Below are 15,868 nucleotides of genomic sequence, written 5' to 3' on the forward strand. Positions count from 1 at the left end.
TGTATGTTTTCTTGTGGATATTGATTATACCTATATTTAAGAAGCCCTACCAAGGGTTAGATGGCTTACATCTCTTGGTTATGAAATAAACATTGATGAGACATCTGCAGCAATAACAACATTGTTAGCAAAAGAAGTGGATAAGAGTGCACCACATTTTAGCACATATGATGTGGTGAGATCAAAGGTAGACATGGAGTTAAAGACTTCTTCCACATTGAAGAAAAAGGATAAATTGGTGAAGAAGCTCAAAGTGAAATTTGGAGAGGGTACAACAAAGGAAGAAGAAGATGAGGAGGTAGATGATGATGAAGATGAATAAGGGCAAGAGCCATTAGCACTAACCCAAATCATAGGTGAGGATGCTAAGGAAGAAGAAGGTGCCAAGTAGGAAGCACCTAAGGCAAAACCCAAGAAAAGGAAAGCACAGAAACAACCTACAACACAACCAAAAGGCAAGAAGAAAGTAGCCAAGCCAAGCCTAGCCAAGCCTACCACAAGGGAAGATATAAGGGCAACAAAAAAGTGGCAAAGGAATAGGAAAATAAGAAAGCCATAGAGCAAGGAGGGCTAGAAGAAAAGAAGAGAAGAAAATATGTGGCACCCCTAGAGTCAGATGAGGAAAGGACAAAATCTGACAATGAACAATTTAGAGTGGTAAGTCACACCACTAAATTTGACCTTGAAATTTTTTGTGATAACATTAGGGATAATGTAGATTTAACTGGATTGAAAAGCATTGATTTTAATAAGTTGACAAGAGAGGAGCAGACCATAGTGGAAGAATCTATCTATACTATGATGGCCAAGTTCAAGACTACTCCACTTGAACTTGATAATTCTATGCCTAAGGAGCTAAGTTCAATTGTTGAAAATAAATGACATTATTGCCTAAACATGGAGAAAGAAATAAGAGAGTCAACTTTGGCTTGTGTAATGCCTGACCTAACTAAAGGTCAAATAAGCAAGGCTAGTAAGAAACATGGGAGCAAATTTTCACCGAAATACAGAGCCTTTAGTATTCTACAAAATAATATTGAGGATGTTGTAAAGAAGTCCACTCTCATGTGGAAAGTTATATATGGTCTCCAAATAGTAAAGAAAGTACAAGAATATCCATTTGAGGGAAGAAATAATGATGAGGAGGAAGAGGAAAATGAAAAGGAGGAAGAAGGAGAGAAAGTGAAGGAAGAAGTTGCAGTGGAGAAGAAGACACAAAAGGCGATGAGGCAATAATTGAGAAGTAGCAACAAGAACAGAGTATCTAAGACACAAAATTGCCACCACCTAGTCCTCCACATAGAAAACCTACATCTACAAGAAACTATAATTGTAAAGGATGTTCTTGGTACTTCAAGTCAGAACATCAACCCATTGACTGCACAAGATCTCAAAAAGATCCTTCACCAGACTATTCTGCAAGCACAATTGTGCACAAATCCAATTCTGGTGAGTGTAGAAGAATTAAAAGAGGTAGTAGCTGAAATAACCAAGGAGAAGGTGAATACATTAAAAAAAACCACCTTCACAAACTCCTACAACTACAAGAGCAAGCAACACAAGACTCATTTGCTAAGGTTTATTCCATGGTTACAATAACTTCAACTACCGAGGAGCAAGCCGAGGAGCAAGCAAAGGAGCCAATAGGAAAAAGGGACACCCCTGATCCTATAGCACAAAGCCAAGGTGCACCTTCTCTGATCACTATAATTGATCAAGGAAAAACTGAAGAAGACAAGGAAGAGGAGAAGACCCCTAAGGAGAGAGAACAAGAGGCAATACAAACTCTAGTCAATTTTCCTACTATGAGGAATCCTACTAAGTAGTCAAGCATTGATACAGTACCACTTCAAATTTTAGCACCAAGATCGAGCTCTACCAAAGTAGCAAGGGTACTTCACTATGGAGACCCTGTAGTTGATGAAGAAATAGTCATACCAAGGTATAACTACAAAACAATGAACATAGCACAGATTAATGAAGTGCAAGAGGCACTAGAGAAGAAGAAGAAGTAGAAGATACTGAGAAATGAGTATAAACAAAGGCAAAAATTGATATAAATCAAATATATCTTTCTTGATGCTTTCAGCCTGCCATTACCTGATGAAACAAAGCCCATTATGGAGAAACTATCCAACATAGTGGACCAGGTACAAAATGAAAACCTTGATACCAATGTCAAATTATTGGAATGATCTGAAAAGATATTTCAAATGAAGGTCAATGAGAATTTTTTTGGTGAGATAGCACTATCACAAGTAGAACTGGCTAAGAAAGTTGAGAAGGTGAAAGCATTACTTGAAAACATATTCTCATTATACTCCAAATTGTGTGACTCTTCATATTTCACACAAGAGAATAGCCAACATATATTGCACTTGGAAAGGAACCTTAAGGTATCAAGTACACAACTACCAAAGGACCCAGCTCAAAGTGAGAAGCATTTTGCCACAACACTTCACACTCAAAAGGAGTTAGCTGTATTAACAACAGATGAGGCTAATATTAAGGCCAAATTAATACAGATCTTATCTACAATCACCCCACACATGGAAGTATTGCATAAAGAGATGGCCTGTGTAGAGAATGTTTTGAAGAAAGATCCAAATATTTCTACATTAGAAGGCCTAGTACACCTTGCAGCACAGACAACCATCCAACTCAAAGCACTAGAAATTGCCTTAGACAACTGGGATGCTTCTCTGAAGATTATCGTGGAGGTAAATAAAATCTTTTTGGCTAAATATTCCATTCATTCTTAGGACCCTTTGACATAAGTGTCAAAAAGGGGGAGATATAATGAAGATAGGAGATAATAAGAATGGGGGGGATATAATAATTTGGGGCAGATAATAAATGAGATACTCAAAGGAGATATAGCCAAAGGGGGAGATAATACAATTTTGAGCAGAAATAAGGAGATGTGTGAAAGGGGGAGTAGACACAGAAATAGAGAAGACACAGTAACAAAGTAGACAGAAACAGAGACAAGTAGAGAAATGATAAGGCAAAAAATGGAAACAACATGAGACAAATTTAGCATAAGGAATTTTGGATACAGTAATGGTACATCAGCTTAGGGGGAGTTACAAGTTTTTGAGGTATATAATCTTCTACAAAATTTTGAACAAGGTTTTGAAGTTTTGTACATATGCCGAATAAGATGTATGTTATACTTATTAGAGATCAGATCCATAATGTTTAGTTAAGTGTTTTTGGCACTCATGTCAAAGGGGGAGATTATTGGTCTCAGATTGGTTTTGACAATTGAGTGTCAACACACTTAACCAATTTCCAAGATGATGCCAAGTATAATACAAATGTCGACCTATAGTATGTGTTAAGTCAAAAATTCATCAGGTACTGAGTGAACTTCAGGTGCCAAGCAAGATTCAAGTGCTGAGTGATAAGTGATGCTGAGTCACTATAGGTGCCAAGCAAAGTATAAATGCCGAGTGAGACAAAGTTACTATAGGAGTCGAGCGAGATAGAATTCCTATATGTGTCGAGCATCAACAATCAATAAGTGCTGAGTAATACAGAATCAACATATGAGTTTGTGCCTTCACAAACTCAGATGCAAACCATTTTTGAAGCTGACTTAAGATAAATATCGAAGGATATAAAAGATAAGATCGAATCTTTTACATTCCCTATGTAATCAACATGCAGCCAATAAGAAAAATGGAGAAAGCATGTAACCAATAGGAAAAGTGTAAAGAATTGAGCATAAAATATGGATGAATATTGATCGTAGATTCATACCTAACCTTAAGTCTTCGAAGACTTTAGAAGGAGGACGATACCCCATAGTTCGTACATGAGTGAGAGTTATATGGGAGAATGCTAGCAAAGTTCAGAGGGGTGTGAAGACTTAGAGAAGGAAGAGAAGCATTGCAGAATCCAGTTGGTTAGAACAAAGTATCAACACTTTGAGCAGAGACATATTAGATCAGGAAGGATTAGAATAGACTAAGCAGAACAAGGATCTGGAATCAAAAATTGAAGATTGTAAGTTATCAGGTCAACACATTCTAATACTTTCTAGCCATTGTATTGGGAATGAAAATCCTATGATTATAGGTTGGTCTAACAACCATGTTGTAAACCTTTAACAAGGTGCTAAATCCTTTAACATGGTAACAGTCCAAGTGAGTGTATGTAAATCCTTTAACTAGATCACTTTTAATAGAGTGTAAAACCTTTAACAGGGCAGGCTTTTCACAGGGCAGACCATTGGAAGTGGTCAAACTTTGTAACCTTAATTAGTTACATATTGTTGTAGTGATAATTTGTGGGTGTCATCGCCACCCTAGTTTTACCTTCTCATTTTGGAGGGTTTCTAGGTGACCAAAATTTTGTGTTATCTATTTTCATGCATGCACAAGCGCCCCCCATCCCCCCCCCCAAGAAGTAAATCTTCCCACCTGTAATTTCAACAAAAAATATAGGTTCAAGGTTCAATAGTACATAAATTCAAAAAATCAATTGGTCCAATGACTCTGAATTGTTTTTCAAAATTTTTAGGTGGATAAGTTATGACATTGAATGTGAACCTTGAATCACATAGTTCAATTTCAAAGTTCATGTTCACTAGTTCAAAAGTATATATCCAATTTCAGATTCAAAACCTAAATGTGAATCAAGATCCCCAAACTGTGGATGCAACTCAAAATCATCATATTTCAAAAGTTTAGATTTATAGGTGGGGGTAAGTGCACCAAGTTGTGGTGCCAAAAGGGGGGTATAAGTGGCCACTTTTTTTTTTCTTTCTGAAATCAACAATTTTTGAACTTTGACAAGAATTTGAAGATAGTTATAGTCAAAATTTTAAGATGTGACAAAAAGAAAATTAATATTCCTTTGAATATGGTTTCTAAACTACTATTTTTTTCAAAATGGTTTAGTTTTAGGTTCTCAAAAAGGAGGCCACAGAAAGGGTTACTATTTTTTTAGAAAAAAACATAACATAGTGCAAAGTGCGGCCCTACTAAAATTTTATCTTTTAAAAAAAAAAGTTCTTTAATGCCTTTGGTCAAAAGTTACCTAACGCTGTGTATTTTATCCAACATTTTTAAGGTAATTTTATTATGTGCAATTTTTTTTAATGAATTTTATAATTGGACACATCCCAAAAATGTGAAATATTTGTTAGCTCCCCCTAGAAATGATTGAAAACTAATTTAAAATCAAAACTATTTTTTCAAAGTGTGTAGAATGGAGTCTAGTTTCTAAAAAGCCAAGTTGTTGGGAAATTCAATGAACGAGCTAAAATCTACACCCAAATTAGTACATATCAGTTTTTGAGAGAAAATGGACATATATTCAAAATAAATTATAGTTGAAAGGCTTGAGATAGTATGAATTAGAAATAAATTATATCGTTATATAGCTAACATAGAGATCTACAATATCATGTCACCTGATTTTATTGGTGCTCAACCATGAGGAGACTTGAAGGAGAGAACACAAGAAAAATCAATTATTTTTTGTATACTTGCTATAAAACATGTCCCAAACCAGTTTAGAGACTCCAAACCTTTGGGTTGGATCCCCAAGGAAAATCCAAGCCTTAGGCTTGGTAGAATCTAAAGCTTTAAATAGAGCGCATGCACTATTTAAAGCATTTTTAAATGCAAGGTTTACATAACACGTACATAGGGAGAGAGGGAGGGAGAAATGGTTAGAGTAGGGGGATGGGAGAAGATGGATAGGATGAGAGAGAGAGAGAGAGAGAGAGAGAGAGAGAGAGAGAGAGAGAGAGAGAGAGAGAGAGAGATGGGGAGAGAGAGATTTTTTACAGTGTATACGCACTATATGAAAACACCAAAAAATGGTTACAAGGAAAGTTTGGTTCCCTATTGACCCATATTCTCTCTTTTTTTCTATTATTTGTTATGTTGTTCTACAAGAAAACACGGGTTTTTTCATGGTATTGGAAGCTAGCAATCACCAAATTCAATCATTGGATACACTATTTGAAGGGTTTTTGAACATTCTTTCTATAGAAAAGGTTAGTGCAGTCATTTTAAAATATTCTTTGTTACTATAGAGACAAATTTCATTATAATTCGACAAGTTATTTAATATATAGTGAATTCATTGAAATTTGTGTGTTTGTAAGAATTATTATTTGGAAATAGTTAGAAATTTTAATGTATGAATAATTCATTATAATTTTAGAAGTTGTTTAATATATATTGTGTATTTATTGAAAGAATTATAATTTTTATATGTGTTTGAATGATTTTTTATTTACAAATTGTAAGTAATTTAAATGTTTAAATAATTTGACATATAGAAATCATCATCATGCCAAGGAAGAAACCAAAAACTCAAACAATGGAAGAGAGGGAGAGATATTTGGCAATTAAAGGAGATAAATTAAAACTACTATGTGAACAAAGAAAATTGCAATGCAATAATGAAGAATTGTCTTTTGAAGAGGAACAAAAACCACCAATACAAAGAAACAAAGAGGAAGAATTGGAAAGACAAAGAGAACGAATGAAACTCTTACACTTAAGAAGACAATTGAATTGTGAAGCTACACCATCTTCCAATGTTGAAGTCATATCATCATCTCATGTTGAAGAGATGCTAATTTCTATATTTGATGATGTACACACTCCATCATGTCATGTTGAAGGCACAACATCAACATATCAAGTAGGTGATATTCCATCTTTTGCATCTTTTTGCCAAGGTACATAATCTTCGGTTCAAGGTACACAAAACACTCAACCTTATGTTGATGTTCAAAATGTTGAGGGAATGGAAGAGATTATAACACCTTCTATAATTTATTTTAGAAGACCAAAATATTTGATTGATATTGATACTAACATTTTGAAATCAATGCCTAGCATGATTAACAAGTGTACTTGTCAAAGAAAAGTTAATCGTATGTTGAGATTACTCTTTGAATAATTAAATTTGACAGGTCAATGCCAATTATTTGTTGAAATGATGAGAAATTTGAAATTTTGGACCATCATGAAGATTCTTGGGCTAAGAACGATGGATGATTCAAATAAAAAAAATATTGTAAAGAATCTAATGAGTGCATATGACAAAGTGGGTTCTAAATCATGCACCAAAGATAGTAATATCACAAGATACATACTTACATTGATAATATTAAGTACCCAAATGAAGAAAGCTCGAATCATGAGAAAAATAAGCAAAACATTGAAAATTGATAGAGGCACTCTAAGGAGAGCCATGGTAAGGCACAAGAGAGCAAAAGATCCAACAAAAAATGAGTTCTGGACATTTAGTGGTAGACTACCCTAGAAGGATAAAAAAATTAGTGAAGCTTTGAAATCATTGATTTATGATTTTTGGACAAATAATAAACATGTTTCCCCTAATCAAAGAGATGTTGTAAGGATGATTAGTAGCTGAAATTGCGATCCACATGCAAAACACAACTGATACACAATTTTTTGCAAACTTTATTGGTATGTATTCTCAAATTTGAATAAGTCAAAGATTTTTTGAGATGGGTAAAATTTTTTATGTGAAGATAAATCACATACACACTTCTTGTTGTAGGATACATATTGAAGTTTCTAACCATTTTGATGTTTTAAGGCATACATGTGTATTTTTGCATTCTAAGTTTGCTTTATAGGATTGTGACATGAATGAGCCACCTAGATCTTCAAGGGAATTCATATCTAACATTTTATGTTAAATAGGGTACAATCAACAATTTTACATGTCATTCTTGGATGATACATGCTTTTTTTATGGTTATTTACAACTTTTATCCACTTGTGAACATATGGATAGTAAACATGCAATTGGAAATAAAATAATAGATTATGGAAAATATAAGACAATGACATATGCTCTAAAGATGGAAAACAAGGTAAAAGATGTGATTTAGTCATTGAAAAGATTCCAGTGTATGAGTTCATGAAGATTTTTTGTGAAAAGATTATTTACGAGTATGCAAGGCATACACATAGAGTTCAATGGCTAGATTTCAATTCAAGTTGTGCAATGATACATTTCCACTAGATACCATTATTTTGGTTGTAAACTCCACAGAGAAATAAACACTACAACCACAAGATGAGGTGCAAGAAAAATATTATACTTCTCAAAAATTTTCCATATTTGTTCACATAACATTCATGCATGCACCTACAAGTACAGAGGATGATAGGAAGATATTGAGGGAGTACCAGTTTTACATCAGTGATGATTGGTCACATTCTACAGAGTTTGTACATGGTTGTTTTAAACTATTTTATAGAGATTTGACTAACAAGGGCATACCATATCACCAACACATTATTTGGTCAGATAATTGTGCATCTCAATTCAAGATTACACAGATGTTCTATCTAGAATTCAATGTATGTGGAATTTTATTGAGGTTGGTCATGGAAAGGGAGAGCATGATGGTGCAAGCACGTGCATCAAAGGAGCCTTAGCTCATGAATAATTGAAGTACAAAGATGGAGCAACATTGATAGATGCAATATCCATCTTCCACTAGTGTAACACTATAATGGGTCTAGGTAAGGAAGGTGACTCTATGATTCGTAGATTTTTTTGGTTGATAGATAATACTAACACTACATCATATGAGGATTGTTGCACACTAACAAGATCAAGTGAGTTGCACTCTTTTAGAATCTTTGATGTAGGTTCATGGAGTATCCACACATGAAAAATGACATGCTTTTGTCCATCATGTGTAGAGGAAAATTGAGATGAGTGTGAGTTGACTGAATGGGTGGACAATAAGGATATATGGGTTTTGGAACCAATTGACACCTATCATCCCCCACAAGCACTAGAAATGGTATAGATGGATTCATCCATTGACTTTGACCACTTGTTTGATCTAGTGTAACCTAGTAATACAATATGTAACTTTATAGATTTTACCTAACCATTTGTTGAATTAATGACTACATTATGTACATTTAATACCATAGACCATGTTTTTGTTGTTATTGCACCTAAAGATAATGAAGAAGGGACACATTATTATTTGTGTCATTGTGTCCAGGCTAAAAAAAAAATGGATCACTTGTTTACAAATGGTGAAGGTTTAGAGTACCATATAGGTGCAGTGGTTGTAACTGGTACATGGCTTAGATGATATTCTATGAAGAACCCTAACTTGTGGTTATTTGAGGATTGGTAAACAAAGAGGAAGATTTTTCAGTATTTGAACCTTGTTGTTACATCAAATGTCCTCTTGATAAAATATGGAGAAAAACCATATAATATGACTCTTTGGAAGGTTCATGAGTTAGACCATGAGTCAATACTTGAGACATTAAAATATAAAGTAGATCCAACTGGTTCATTAGATTGAATATAATTACAAAAACATGGACCTCTCTTGCTTTTTGTGATGGAGAGTGCACAACTAGGTAGCTTGAAATAGACTTTCCCACTCTTTCACCCAACCAAAAAAATACCAAATCTTCAACCTTCTCACAAGGTTTTTGATGTAGTTGACAAGTGTGATGGGGCCCAACCAAGTTTACAATGTAAAAATGTGCAAGGGAAAGGCAATGTTCCCCAAACCCACTAAATAGCAACTATCCTTTTGAAAACTCCTACATTGTGGATGTGTTTCACCTATCTAAGATGGATTCAAGATATTTCAAGTGGTTTTAGATCCTCAACCCAATCCTAGCACTCAAATTCCTCAAAATTGCCTAGTAGGCCCAATTGCCCCTCAACTAAGTCTCCAACAAGAAAGATGTTAATTTTGCTCCAAAACTCTCCAAAATACTTCTGAAATAAAATAGGTTTTTAGATACCCATTTCAGCCTTCTTTAACATATCTCAACCTTAGTATAGGTTGTTTTGGACCAACAAACAGATCCTCCAATTAGGCACCCTTTTAAAGCATAAAATAGGGTGGTTTTCCAAAGCAACTACCTGTTGCCGTTGCTTCTAATACTCTAGACTATCAACATTATCCTCAAATGGACCCAATCAAAGGAATATCAGGTCAATTTTGATGCTCCAATCTTTGCAAGTAAGAAACCCCAAAATTGGTCTCTAACAAACCTTCAAACCTAGTGCTTTCTCAATGTGTGAATTCCAAGCCAGCTCCAATCAACTGAAGGTTGATTCACCATCTCCAAGGAATATTTATACATAATCTACCATAAAATACCACTCTCCAATGGATAGATCTCTTGATGCTTCTCCTTAGGCATGCATTTCATGCATTATATAGGAATTAGATTCCTACATCCATTGAATGACCAATTGCTCCCTAAGTGCCCAAAACTTGCAAAAATTGATTAAAAGTTGCTTGCAATCAACACTTTTCGAAAAATGGATTCTTACTTGTCTTAATGCACTAGAAATGAATTATATATCATGCCAAAAGATCAAAAAGACCATTACAACACTAAGAAACTAATGGAATCAAGATAATACACACAAAATTGCTCAAAAATGGAGTTTTATTGCATTCTTCACCAATAGGTCATACAATTGCTAATGGAATCCATACAATGCTCTACTTGCCAATCCTATTCCTTTATTAGGCTATATAGGATGAATTAAAAATTCCCCAACCATATTCCATTGGTTGGAATCCATTAACAGGGTTAAAACATTCAAACACTTGTTTTCCCTCCTAATTCAAGATATGACCATTAGGATCCAAAAATTGAATTTAAACCTTTTTTGCTTGTTTTATTTCTTACTTTATTGCTTCCTACCACTAAGGACTTGTTTTAAGAACCCCCTAGGACCTATTTGATTCCTCTAACCAATCTATATCCATGTTTGGTACTATTGGCCACCCTTACATCATTTTTGTGCCTAAATCCCTTATCAAGACCTTTAGGACTTTTCAAGTTTCCATTAAATTGTTCATTACACATTGCCATTATAGGCTTCAATATATTCCAATCCACCTTTAGGGATGTCCCAAACAAGACCCTAAAAAATTTAGGGTTTTGGATACCCTTTTTAGAGTTGTAGCAAATCCTAAAGCATTAAGTTCCAGTTCCACACCAACACTCCCTTTCCTTCACTAGGCAACACAAACCTAATTGATCAAGTTAGGCTTTGTTTACAAAGAAAAATAGAGGAAATTGGTTGATGGAAGCACACCCAACACTCAAGAATGACTAACAACCTTATTTCAACTTGTTCCCAAATGGTCAACCCTCCAACAGGTCTCTAACTCCTGCCATACTCCAAACAACACATCCAAAAGGTCAAATCCTCTTAGGTACTTGACCTACGGTTGGTTAGGAAAAATAGAAAAAATTCTTTTCTAGTATTAAAACCTTGGAATTTTTGAAAGGGCCCTACTAACTACGATTACCCAGGAGGCCATGAAAATCCAACCATAAAGATTGTAGTCAGGGGCCCTTTTATGGAATATGCACAAAATTGTTGTCTTGTGAACCCTGTTGCACTAAATATTGAATAACTTGAGGAAAAACAACACTTATAAGGATAAAACCAAAATAAAAAGAAATTTAAGTCAAATATTCTTCCAAAAATATCATTATATTAGACCTGCCAATCCATACAATATGACCAACGTATAGAAAATAGTAAAAATGGCTTCAAAACTCAAAATTCCTTATTGCAGTTTTTCCCAATCTGTACAATATGCCCCTTCAGAACTCAAAAATGAAGTATGTATCCATCCTAGGCCTATTCAAATGGTTATAACTATTATTTGAATAGTTATAACTCCTTTTCAACCAAGTTACATTTTTGAGCAACTTTTACAAGTTTTCAATTTTGCACAAAAAGTGCAACTTTTGCAAAGTTCATTAGATTTCACTTCTAGGACTTGGAAAAGGTTAAAAATTATTCAAAAATAAATAAAAATACCTAATCTTAGGCTATCTTGACCAAAAGCTCAAAAAGAACCAATTTTGTGTAATTAGCAACTTTTGCTCAAAGCTTGCACAAAGTGGCCTAAGCATACATATCTTGCTCATATCTCTCTCATTGTTTGTCATGGGATCGAATTATCTAATCTGTTAGCTCGAAGTGGTTAGGTAAAACCTAATCCCAATCTTGTTCCATCTTGTTGACTGCTCAAACAGTCTCAGGCATGCCGACCAAAATTGATCTTGAGTGTTATTAAATGCCATAGAAAACGATATTTGAGGAGACATATCTTAGAGCTCATGCATGGTATGGATGCAATTTTTGGTGCTATAGGATTGTGTTTTTAACACCCAAAATAACCTCTCTCATTTTTTGGAGATCAAATTCCATTTTGATTTTGTGGCCCCATCTTGGGTGATGTTGAAACTTGTAGTGTTGGCCAATACAAAGTTGCCAACTGGTGAATGTCTCTAACCATTCATTATGAGATCAAACTAGCTGCTCCATTATCTCCAAGTAGCTAGGTAAACCCTAGTCCCAAGATCTTCCCATCCCATTGACTGCTCAAATATTCTTGGGCACATCGAACAAAATTGACCCTAAGAGTGACCAAATGCCATAGGACAATGATCCTTGATGGGATATATCTTGGAGCTTGTGCAAGGTATGGATGTAATTATAGGTGCTATAGGATTTTTTTGTTGACACCTACAATAACCTCTCTCTCTTTTTGGAGATTGGATTATATTTTAATTTTGTAGCCCTATCTTAGGTGATACTGAAACTTGAAGTGTTGGCCAGTACAAATTCGCTAACTAGTGAATATCTCTAACCATTTGTTGTAGCATCAAATTGTCTACTTTATTAGCTTTAAGTACCTAGGTAAACCCTAGTCCCAAGCTTGTCTTATCTTGTTAACTGCTCAAACATTCTCAGGCATGCCAAATGGAATTTACTCCTAGAGTCACTAAATGCCATAGAATGATGATCTTTGACTAGGCATATCTCAGAGCTTGTGAGAGGTGCAAATGATATTTTGGGTACCATAAGATCATGTTGTTGACACCTATAATAACCTCTCTTTTTGGAGATTGGATTCCATTTTGATTTTGCAGCCCCATCTGAGGTGATGCTGAAACTTGTAGTGTTGGCTAGTACAAAGTTGCCAACTAGTGAATCTCTCTCACCATTCGTCGTGGGATCAGAATATCTACTTTGTTAGCTCTAAGTACTCAGGTAAACCCTAGTCTCATGCTTGTCTCATCCTTTTGACTACTCAAATTTTCTCAGGCATGCCAAACAAACTTAACCCTAAGAGTCACTAAATGCCATAGGGAATCGATCTTTGACGAGGCATATCTTAGAGCTCATGTGAGGTATGGATGCAATTTTGGGTGCTATAGGATCATGTTGTTGACACCTACAATAACCTCTCTCTCTTTTTGGAGATTGAATTCTATTTTAATTTTGCAGCCCCATCTTGGGTGATGCTGAAACTTGTAGTGTTGGCCAGTACAAAGTTGCCAACTGGTGAATCTCTCTAACCATTCATCATGGGAATGAACTATCTACTCTGTTAGCTCCAAGTTGCTGGGTAAACCCTAGTCCCAATATTTTCTTGTCTTGTTGACTGCTCAAACATTCTCGGGCACACCAAACATAATTAACCCTAAGAGTCACTAAATATTGTATGTCAATACTTAGAAGAATGAAAAAGATGCAAGAAGTTGAAGATGACATCCTAGGGGTATAAAATTTTTTCTTGGGGATGCATCCTTTGGCACAAAGCATCATCTCATCACTCTACCTTTTCCAAATTTGGTTTTAACTGTCATCTACATTCAAACCACAAACTCCTCAAATTAGTACTGTAATTCCCTAGCCAAGTATCCAAAACTTGCCTAGGGCATAAGTGAAAAATTAGCTAACTCCATTTGTAGGGCCCAAGCTTTATGATAAATCATGTAAAATGTGTCCTCTCTCATTTTCCTCAATTCCATGATGATTCCATGGTGGGAACTCATGGGAGAGTCATTTTTGTGCGAGCTGCCTATGCAGGACCAACACACAGGGTGTTTAGAAAACAAATTCTTAAACCTTAATAGATGAACACTTAAAGGATAGTTTAATGAAGAAAAAATTAATATAAAAACAACATGAAATAACATAATCCAAGGTAAAACTTCAATGTTCAGTCCATTATCTCAAACTTGCTTTGCAAAATCCAAAAACTGTTATTGGAAATGTAACAAAACGTTTGTATTCAAATTCAAGAATGAACTCTTCCAACATCCAACCAGTAGATTGTCTTCTTCTAGGTCTTATAGGACCTCCAAAGGTGTGCACATAGTTAAACCAACCATCTTTCCTTCCTTCCATGCCATAACTAAAATGTTGCACAAAATATTGTGGAGCAACTTTTAAAAGTTGTTGACTACATTGCAATTTTTGCAATTTTGACTTCTAGACCCTTGAAACATTTTTGAATGGAACCAAACATGTTCAATAAAGGTGTTTAGACATAATGTGTCCCCCTGGTAACCAATATGCCTCTTTTTTCCCCTAGATCCATTTGAGCAACTTCTTGACAACTTAACAACTTTTGACATTTCAGATTCTAATTAACCAACATTATATTTTTTGAGTTCCAAAAACTTGAAAAAGATGAAAAATCACTATTTAGGACCTAGTTGAGTCATATCCCACTTACTAATGACTTGTACAAACTTTGACCCACTTTGACCACCTAGTGTTAATCGCACATACCTAAATAAGGCTTAGTTAAACCAACTTGATCTAAGCACACCAACACACCACCTTGACTTGACTAGAATCACAACAAGCTTAAAAGAAGAAACAACATAAACAAAGCCAAAACAAGGGTTCTTAGGTGCCCTGAACTAGTGTAATGATAGACAAAAGATATCCAAGAAAAAAGACAACTATAGCTATATGAATCATAAGAAAAGGATATATAATGTGTTTCCATGAATGAAGTTCTTGAAGAGATGGATGAGCAAGAAATATTGATATAATATTTCATGAATAAATTAAAAACTTTATTTCAAGTCTTCTTGTGTTCTGAAGATAAAGCATATATAAACTCTTGACATGTTTATGACGACACTAAGATTCAAGCTTAAACATTTACATAATGTAGCCAACTCAAGAGTCAAACTTCAATGTTAATTGTATAATAGTAATAAGAATTCAAGTTTTATTATTCTCATCGTAACAAAAACTCTAAATAAATTACTTGTAATCAAAAGTACTCACAACTTGTACAATCTAAATACAAATTAATATCATAGCCTTATTCACATGTCAAAAGATACTACCAAAGCTTATTATAATGATTCCTACCCTTATTTTGGATGCAATTTACATTAAAATGAAATACATGAAATACTTAAAATGTAAACAAGAAAAATAGGATATATGTTATGATAACCAATAATGTCATACATGAACAAACTGATGTATCAAATTTGTAAGTCTAATAATGTCATGCATCAAATATATGCCATAGATCAAATATAAAATTTCATATATACATCAAATGTATGTTGAATATGTCCACTAACATAAAATCCAAGATATATATCCACTAATGCCTATACATGTGTCCATCCCTATATCTTCTCCTTCCCATGAGGTGAAGGAAACAAATCCCTAGAGATCTTTGATCATTTCATGGAGGGAGATGATGGGGATGATGGGGTACTCCTCACATGCTCGCTTGTCCTCGTGTTTATGCTCCTCTCTAATTGGAGTTGATACAAACAAAGTATATATGAATCAATAATTATTATACATTTAAATAAAATATATTTACTGAAAAAATTAATTAATTTCTTACCACCATCAAATAGTCACTATGTACATCCACCTCAAAGGTTCATGGATGATTGGGAGTAGCAAGGCCCTACAACAATTCAATCAATATAATCACTCGATCTTACTTATAAATACCATTTGAAATTTCAATATTAACTATTATAAATAACAACTAAAA

Source organism: Cupressus sempervirens, chromosome 5 (assembly GCF_028749045.1).
Source record: "Cupressus sempervirens isolate cs-2001-9-10 chromosome 5, ASM2874904v1, whole genome shotgun sequence".
NCBI lineage: Eukaryota > Viridiplantae > Streptophyta > Pinopsida > Cupressales > Cupressaceae > Cupressus > Cupressus sempervirens.